Source organism: Bos mutus, chromosome 21, assembly GCF_027580195.1.
Source record: "Bos mutus isolate GX-2022 chromosome 21, NWIPB_WYAK_1.1, whole genome shotgun sequence".
Taxonomy (NCBI): domain Eukaryota; kingdom Metazoa; phylum Chordata; class Mammalia; order Artiodactyla; family Bovidae; genus Bos; species Bos mutus.
In genome coordinates, this window is record NC_091637.1 from 38894799 (window position 1) to 38903469 (window position 8671).

Below are 8671 nucleotides of genomic sequence, written 5' to 3' on the forward strand. Positions count from 1 at the left end.
GATTACAGAGCTTTCTTTTTTTACTAACTAATGTGCTTAATCCAAAACTGGGTGTTGGTTTTGCTTTGGCTCCGTCTCTTCATTCTTTCTGGAGTTATTTCTCCAAGGATTTCCAGTAGCATATCAGACACCTACTGACCTGGGGAGTTCATCTTTCAGTGTCCTATCTTTTTGCCTTTTCATACTGTCAATGGGGTTCTTAGGGCAAGAATACTGAAGTGGTTTGCCATTTCCTTCTCCAGTGGACCACGTTTTGTCAGAACTCTCCACCATGACCCATCTGTCTTGGGTGGCCCTACACAGCATGGCTCAAAGTTTCATTGAGTTAGACAAGGCTGTGGTCTATGTGATCAGGTTGGTTAGTTTTTTGTGATTGTGGTTTTCATTCTGTCTGCCCTCTGATGGATAAGGATCAGAGGCTTATGGAAGCTTCCTGATGGGAGAGACTGACTGTGGGGGAAACTGGGTCTTGTTCTGATGGGCGGGGCCATGCTCAGTAAAGAGCAATATTGCATAGGAACATGGAATGTTAGGTCCATGAATCAAGGCAAATTGGAAGTGGTCAAACAGGAGATGATGAGACTGAACATTGACACTTTAGGAATTCGAGAACTAAAATGGACTGGAATGGGTGAATTTAACTCAGATGACCATTTTATCTACTACCGTGGGCAAGAATCCCTTAGAAGAAATGGAGTAGCCATCACAGTCAACAAGAGTCCCAAATGCAGTACTTGGATGCAGTCTCAAAAAGAACAGAATGATCTCTGTTGATTTCCAAGGCACCATGCAGTATCATAGTAATCGAAGTCTATATCCCAACCAGTAATGCTGAAGAAGCTGAACAGTACTATTAAGACCTACAAGACCTTCCAGAACTAACACACAAAATAGATGTCCTTTTCATGATAGGGAACTGGAATGCAAAAGTAGGAATTCAAGAGATACCTGGAGTAACAGGCAAATTTGGCCTTGGAGTACAAAATGAAGCAGGGCAAAGGCTAGCAGAGTTTTGCCAAGAGAATGCACTGATCAATGCAAACACCCTCTTCCAACAACACAAGAAAAGACTCTACACATGGCCATCAGCAGATGGTCAATACCAAAATCAGACTGATTATATTGTTTGCAGCCAAAGATGGAGAAGTTCTATACAGTCTGCAAAAACAAGACCAGGTGCTGACTGTGGCTCAGATCATGAACTCCTTATTGTCAAATTCAGGCTTAAATAGACGAAAAAGTAGGGAATACCACTAGACCATTCAGGTACAATATAAATCAAAGCCATTACAATGATACAGTGGAAGTGACAAATAGATTCAAGGGATTAGATCTGATAGAGTGCCTGAAGAACTATGGACGGACGTTCATGAAACTGTTCAGGAGGCAGGGATCAAGACCATCCCCAAGGAAAAGAAATGCACACACGCTAGCAAAGTAATGCTCAAAATTCTCCAAGACAGGCTTCAACAGTATGTGAACTGTGAACTTCCAGATGTTCAAGCTAGTTTTAGAAAAGACAGAGGAACCAGAGATCAAATTGCCAACATCTGCTGGATCATTGAAAAAGCAAGAGAGTTCCAGAAAAACATTTATTTTTGCTTTATTGAATACGCCAAAGCCTTTGACTGTGTGAACCACAACAAACTGTGGAAAATTCTTCAAGAGATGGGAATACAAGACCACCTGACCTGCCTCCTGAGAAATCTGTATGCAGGTCAAGAAGCAACAATTAGAATTGGACATGGAGCAACAGACTGGTTCCAAATCAGGAAAGGAGTACGTCAAGGCTTAAATAAGTTAAATAAGGCCCGCTTATTTAACTTCTATGCAGAGTATATCATGTGAAATGCTGGGCTGGATGAAGCATAAGCTGGAATCAAGATTGCCTGGAGAAATATCAATAACCTCAGATATGCAGATGACACGACCCTTATGGCAGAAATCAAAGAGGAACTAAACAGCCTCTTGATGAAAGTGAAAGAGGAGAGTGAAAACGTTGGCTTAAAACTCAACATTCTGAAAGCTAATATTAAAGCATCCAGCCCCATCATTTCATGGCAAATAAATGGGAAAACAATGGAAACAGTGAGAGACTTTATTTTTGAGGTTCCAAAATCACTGCAGATATTGACTGCAGCCATGAAATTAAAAGACACTTGCTCCTTGAAAGAAAAGCTATGACCAACCTAGACAGCATATTAAAAAGCAGAGACATTACTTTGCCAACAAAGGTCCATCTAGTCAAAGCTATGGGTTTTTTTGTAGTCATGTATGGATGTGTTTGTTGAACTTTAAAGAAAGCTGAGTGCTGAAGAATTGATGCTTTTGAATTGTGGTATTGGAGAAGACTCTTGAGAGTCCCTTGGACTGAAAGGAGATCCAACCAGTCCATCCTAAAGGAAATCAGTCCTGAGTATTCATTGGCAGGACTGATGTTGAAGCTGAAGCTCCAATACTTTGGCCACCTGATCCAAAGAACTGACTCACTGGAGAAGACCCTTATGCTGGGAAAGATTGAAGGTGGGAGGAGAAGGGGATGACAAAGGTTGAGATGGTTGGATGGCATCCTCGCCTCGATGGACATGAGTTTGATTAAATTCTGGGAGTTGGTGATGGACAGGGAAGCCTGGTGTGCCGCAGTCCATATGGTCGCAAATAGTCAGACACAACTGAGCACTAAGCTCAACTGAACTGAATGTGCTTAATACTATAAATTTCCCTCTAAACACTGGTTGCTGATTCCCAAGATTGAGAATTTGTATTTTCATTTTTAGTTCAAAATATTTTAAAATGTCTCTTGATTCCTTCTTTAACCCATATGTTATTTCAAACTGTATTGTTTAATCTCCAGATATTTGGGAGTTTTTCTAGATATCTCTGTGTTACTGATTTCTAGTTTAATCCCACTCTGGTCTGAGAACATACTCTGCATAACTTATTTTATTTTAAATCTGTTACAGTGTTACGGCTGAGCATATTTTCTGTCATTAAGATTGTTACAGGGATTCTTGAGAAAAATGAAATGTTTATTCTGCTGGTGTTGGATAGGGTATTATTTTATAAATGTTAATTATATCAGGTTGATTCATAATGCTCTTCAGTTCATCTATATCCTTACTGATTTTCTGCTTGCTTGTTGTGTCAGCTATTGACAGGTGATGAAAACTCCAACTGTAATAGTGGATTTATCTGTTTCTCCGTAAAGTTTTATCAGTATTTATTGTCTCATATTTTGATGTGCTTTTATTGAGGCACATATGTATATTAAGAGTCATTACATCTGCTGAGAATTGACCCTTTATCATTCTAGAAGCTTGTCTTAATCCCTATTTATTTTCCCTGATCTGAAGTCAGCTATATCTGAAATTAATAAAGCCATCCTTATTTTCTTCTGATTAGTACTTACAAAATATTTCTCTCTGTTCCTTTACTTTTAGTCTGAGTCTTTATACTGAAAGTGGATTCCTTCTAGACATTATAGAGTTGTTTTCTTTCAATATAATAATCTGTCTAAATTTGTACCGTTAGGTTATTCACATTTAAAATGTATTTTTATATCGCTGGATTAATAACTACCATGTTTCTGTTTTGTGTTCATTGCATTTTCTTTTTTTCTGTTTTCTGATTTTTGAAAACTTATTTATTTTCAACTGCTCTTGGTCTTCATTGCTTTGCATGGGCTTTCTCTAGCTGCAGCTAGCGGGGGCTACTCTTTGTTGCCGTGTGCAGGCTTCTCATTGTGGCGGCTTCTCATTTTGGCAGCTTCTCTTGTTGCAGAGCATGGGCTCCAAGGCATGCAAGCTTCAGGAGTTGAACACACAGGCTCAACAACTGTGGCACATGGGCTTAACTGCTCCACGGCAAGTGGAATCTTCCTGGGATTGAATCCGTGTCCCCTGCACTGGCAGCTGGATTCTTATCCACTGTGCCACCAGCAAAGTCCTGCTGTTTTCTGATTTTTAACTCAACATTTTCTATGACCCTACTGTCATTCCTCTTTTAGCATATCAATTCTTATCTTGAATTCATATCAACTCTCTATATTGTTTTCTTGCCAGCAGTGGTTTAGAAGGGATGTCTGTTGTTTTTCCTTTTTGTTTTAAAATTCTGGCTGATTTCAACATTTTCTCTCTGTCTTTGTCTTTCTATAGTTTGAATATGATATGCCCAGGTTTAGGGGGTTATTTTTGGTGTTTATCCTGCTTATATTTTCTGAGCTTCCTAGTCTGTGGTTGGGTGTCTATTATTAATGTTGAAAAATCCTCATCATTATTTCTAATATTTTTTCTGCTCCTTCTCTCTTCTTCTGTTATTCCAAATGCTTGTATGTGGTTGTTCAGTCACTCAGTTTTGTCGGCCTTTCTGTGACCCCATGGACTGCAACATGCCAAGCTTCCTTGTCCTTTACTATCTCCCAGAGTTTTATCAAACTAATGTCCATTGAATTGATGATGCCATCCAACCATCTTATCCTCTGTCATCCCCTTCTCCAGGCTGCCTTCAGTCTTTCCCCACATCAGGTCTTTTCCAATGAGTCAGTTCTTTGCATCATGTGGCCAAATTATTGGAGTTTCAGCTTCAGCATCAGTCCTTCCAATGAATATTCAGGACTGATTTCCTTTAGGATTGATTGGTTTGATCTTGTTGCTGTTCAAGGGACCTTCAAGAGTCTTCTCCAGCACCACAGTTCAAAAGCATCAATTCTTCGGTGCTTTTTTTTGGTCCAACTTTTTTTATGGTCCAACTCTCACATCTGTACATGACTACTGGAAAAACCATAGCTTTGACTATACAGACCTTTGTCAGCAATGTGATGTCTCTGCTTTTTAATATGCTGCCTAAGTTTGCCCAAGAAGCAAGTGTTTTGTTTTGTTTTTTTAAATTTCATGGCTGCAGTCAACATCTGCAGTGATTTTGGAGCCCAAGAAAATAAAATCTGTCACTGTTCCCATTTTTCCCCCTTCTATTTGCCATGAAGTGATGGGACTGGATGCCATGACCTTAGTTTCAAGCCAGCTTTTTCAATCTCATCTTTCACCTTCATCCAGAGGCTCTTTAGTTCCACTTTTTTGTAATTGTGCCACAGTTTTAAGAGGTTGTGTTCATTTAATTTTTTTTTTTTTTTTTCACCCTTCTTTTCTTTGCATTTCTTTTTGGGAAGTTTATAGTGACCTGTCTTCAAGTTCATTTATTGTTTTCTCAGCTCTACCAAATTTGTTGATAAGCTCTTCTAAAGCATCTTTTATTTTTATTACAGTGGTTTGATTTTTTTGCATTTTCTTGTGATTCTAGAGCTTCCCCCTGCTTACTTTACCCATATATTTTCACATGTTCTCTACTTTTCCATTAGCACTCTGAAGATATTAATCATAGTTATTTTAAAGTCCTTGACTCATAATTCTAACATCTGTGTCATATCTGAATGTGGTCTGATGGTTGCTTTGTCTTCAGACTTTTTCTCTTGCCTTTTATCACGCCTTATATTTTTTTGTTATTGTTGAAGGCCAGACAAAAATGTATCACATAATAGAAACTGAGGTAAATAGTCTGTTAGTATAAGGTTTTATATTTCTAGGATTAGGGCTGTATTGAACGTTCACTGCAACTGTAAGCACCAAAGTCTTCAATTCCTTTACTATCCTTGATTTTATCTCCCTTGTTGTCCTTGGCTTCCCTGAGATGCCATCCTCAGACAGTCTGTTTTTCAGTTCTTTCAGCTATGAGGCACTAGATCCCTATTGATGTGATAGAAGGGAATGGAGGGGAGGAAGCATTCTATTTTATTGTGACTAGGCTTTGCACCTTTCATGGGCTTTTCCCCTGCTGCTGCTGCTGCTGCTAAGTCGCTTCAGTCATATCCAACTCTGTGCAACCCCATAGATGGCAGCCCACCAAGCTCCCCGTCCCTGGGATTCTCCAGGCAAGAACACTGGAGTGGGTTGCCATTTCCTTCTCCAATGCATGAAAGTGAAAAGTGAAAGTGAAGTCACTCAGTTGTGTCCGATTCTGGCGACCCCATGCACTGCAGCCCACCAGGCTCCTCCATTCATGGGATTCTCCAGGCAAAAGTACTGGAGTAGGGTGCCATTGCCTTCTCCGTTGCCCCTGGGCTATTACCTTTACAAGTTACAACTCTTAGAATTTTTTTTTTCCTCTTTGGTGTTGCAGGAAAGCTAACAGAGGCTGGAAAGGAAAGAATTCCCTTCCTTAGGTGGCTAAGGCTCTTTTAAATCTTTCCCTGATGCATACACCTTTATTATAAGACTTTTATGAGTATTTCACAGTGGCTACTTTTCCTCTCCCATGTGAGAGCCAGGAGGGGATGATTCTTGGCTCTTCAAGGTAAGAACCTGGAATGGTTCCTGGAGGTAAAACTCAAGAAAACATTGGGAGTCTTCTTAAAAGTACAGCCTCCAAAATCTCTCACTTTCATGCTAGTTCATACCCAGCCTCTAGCAATTCATCAAAATTATTGTGTTGCCAGCAGTATATGACCCCAGTGACTTCTTTTTAAGGGAAAGAGATGGAGACTAACTCTACATTTGCCTTTTTCTCTGAATTTCCGGATGGCAGTTTGCTCTGCCATATCAGTTCTCTGATAAGTCCAAGAAAAGTTATTGATTTCAGCTTTTTCTGGTTGCAAAAATGGGAACGACAACTTCCAAGCTTTTGCATGTCAGAGCTGAAATTGGAGGTTTGATCTCTTTTTATTTTTAAATCACTAGTGCTAGACTATTTTGCCTGCAAAAAGTCTCAATACGTCTGCAGTTAAATAGCCAAGTCTCTGTTTGTCTCATAAACAAGGATATCCATAGATGGGCTTGCCTCTTCTAAGGCGAGAGAGGAAATTCATGTGCCAGGGGAAATTTTAGCCTTGGAGTCATTCTCAAGGTTCTGGAAACCCCCACACTTGAAAAACATAAAATTGATATCATCATCCTCCAAGTTTTTATTTTGCTGCTTTTAAAAGTAGTGAAATATATGCCACAATATGTCTCATTCTAAAGGTTGAAAAATTTATGCTATGACTGTAATGACATCATTCTGCCTCCCACAGAAGGCTTTTGCTTGAAGAGTTCAGCAAGAGAACAAAATTAACAGGAAACGTCACTTTCACACACACAGATGGAAAAATGTTAACATCTCCTAAATTCTATGACAGGCTCCTTGATAGGAACATATATGTCACCATAACGTACCAACGATGTGCAAACACATCTTATGAGTAGGTGCTAAACTGAGGTCATTGCTGGAAGGTGGAAGTTTTGGCAGCACCGAGAACAAAAGATTGCTCCTAGGTATAGATTGCAGTTAAGAAATAAGAATCATGTGTAAGAAATGTTCCAGGCAGGAAGACTTTTGGACGCTTTGATGACAGTGTACGGAGGAGGCTTCCTAATACTTCTATTCAAACTTCATTTCGTAGATCACAAAGCAATCCTACTCCTTACTTAAAGACTTTGTAATATAAAATAAAATTTTGTCTCCTGATTAAATAATGTTGTGATTGTTCCAAAATGAAAAAGGAATATGTGACCCTTGTTCCCTGAGGCCTAACTTCATAAGAGTGAATTATGAAAATAGTACAGAAATATCTAGCAGATTCCTTTTGCTCAAATATTCCCTATGGACCCTTTAAGTAGTCCTCCTCTAAAATGTATGCCATGTTGTCAGTATACTGCACTAAGGAGCAGAGAAAGGCAATATATGACCAATTCTATATCCAGGGAAAATATTAATGTGAGTTTTCTATACATAAGATAGAGGAAACACTCTTTTCTTTGCCATAATCCTAAAAAAGTATTATTACTTATAATCCTAAGAAAGTTTTCTATGAATCTTCACAGTGCTATTAAGTGAGGATATCTTTTTGTATTTCTGGAAATAGAAGACAAATTTGATTTACAAAATGTTATAGTCAAAGAAAAGTAACATTCTTGATTGGTCCAAACTATTACCCTGATCCAATCCTGCTTCCTTCCAGTCCTAGCATGCACACGTGTGTGCATGTGCATACATGCATGCACACACACACACACACACACACACACAGAAATACTCTTTTCTGGTATTCTACTCCGTTAATTCTCTCCTTTCTATTGCCTTGGCAATGTATTCCTTTCTTCTGTCTCTTTCCTTCAGCCTAGCAAAATCTTTTCCTCAGTTCTTCTTTATTTTCAAGATATATTTATCTTCCTTTTGTATGTCTTTTGTTATAGCCTTAACATTTGAAACTGTGGACGTTGTGTTACTTTTAGACAATCACCTACACATATGTAATGAGGAAAGTGATGAATGTTTTGATGAAAGTGAAAGATATGTATGATGAAAGTGATGATGTCTTGATGAAATGGAAAGAGGAGAATGAAAAAGCTGGCTTAAAACTCAACATTCAGAAAACTAAGATCACAGCATCTGGTCCAATCACTTCATGGCAAATAGATGGGGAAACAGTGGAAACAGTGAGAGACTATTTTGGGGTGTCTGAAATCATTGCAGATGTTGACCGTAGTGGCCAAAAGATGGCCATGAAATTAAAAGACTCTTGCTTCTTGGAAGGAAAGCTATGATTAACCTAGACAGCATATGCATATTAAAAAGCAGAGACATTACTTTCCCAACAAAGGTCCATCTAGTCAAAGCTATGGTTTTTCCAGTAGTCATGTAT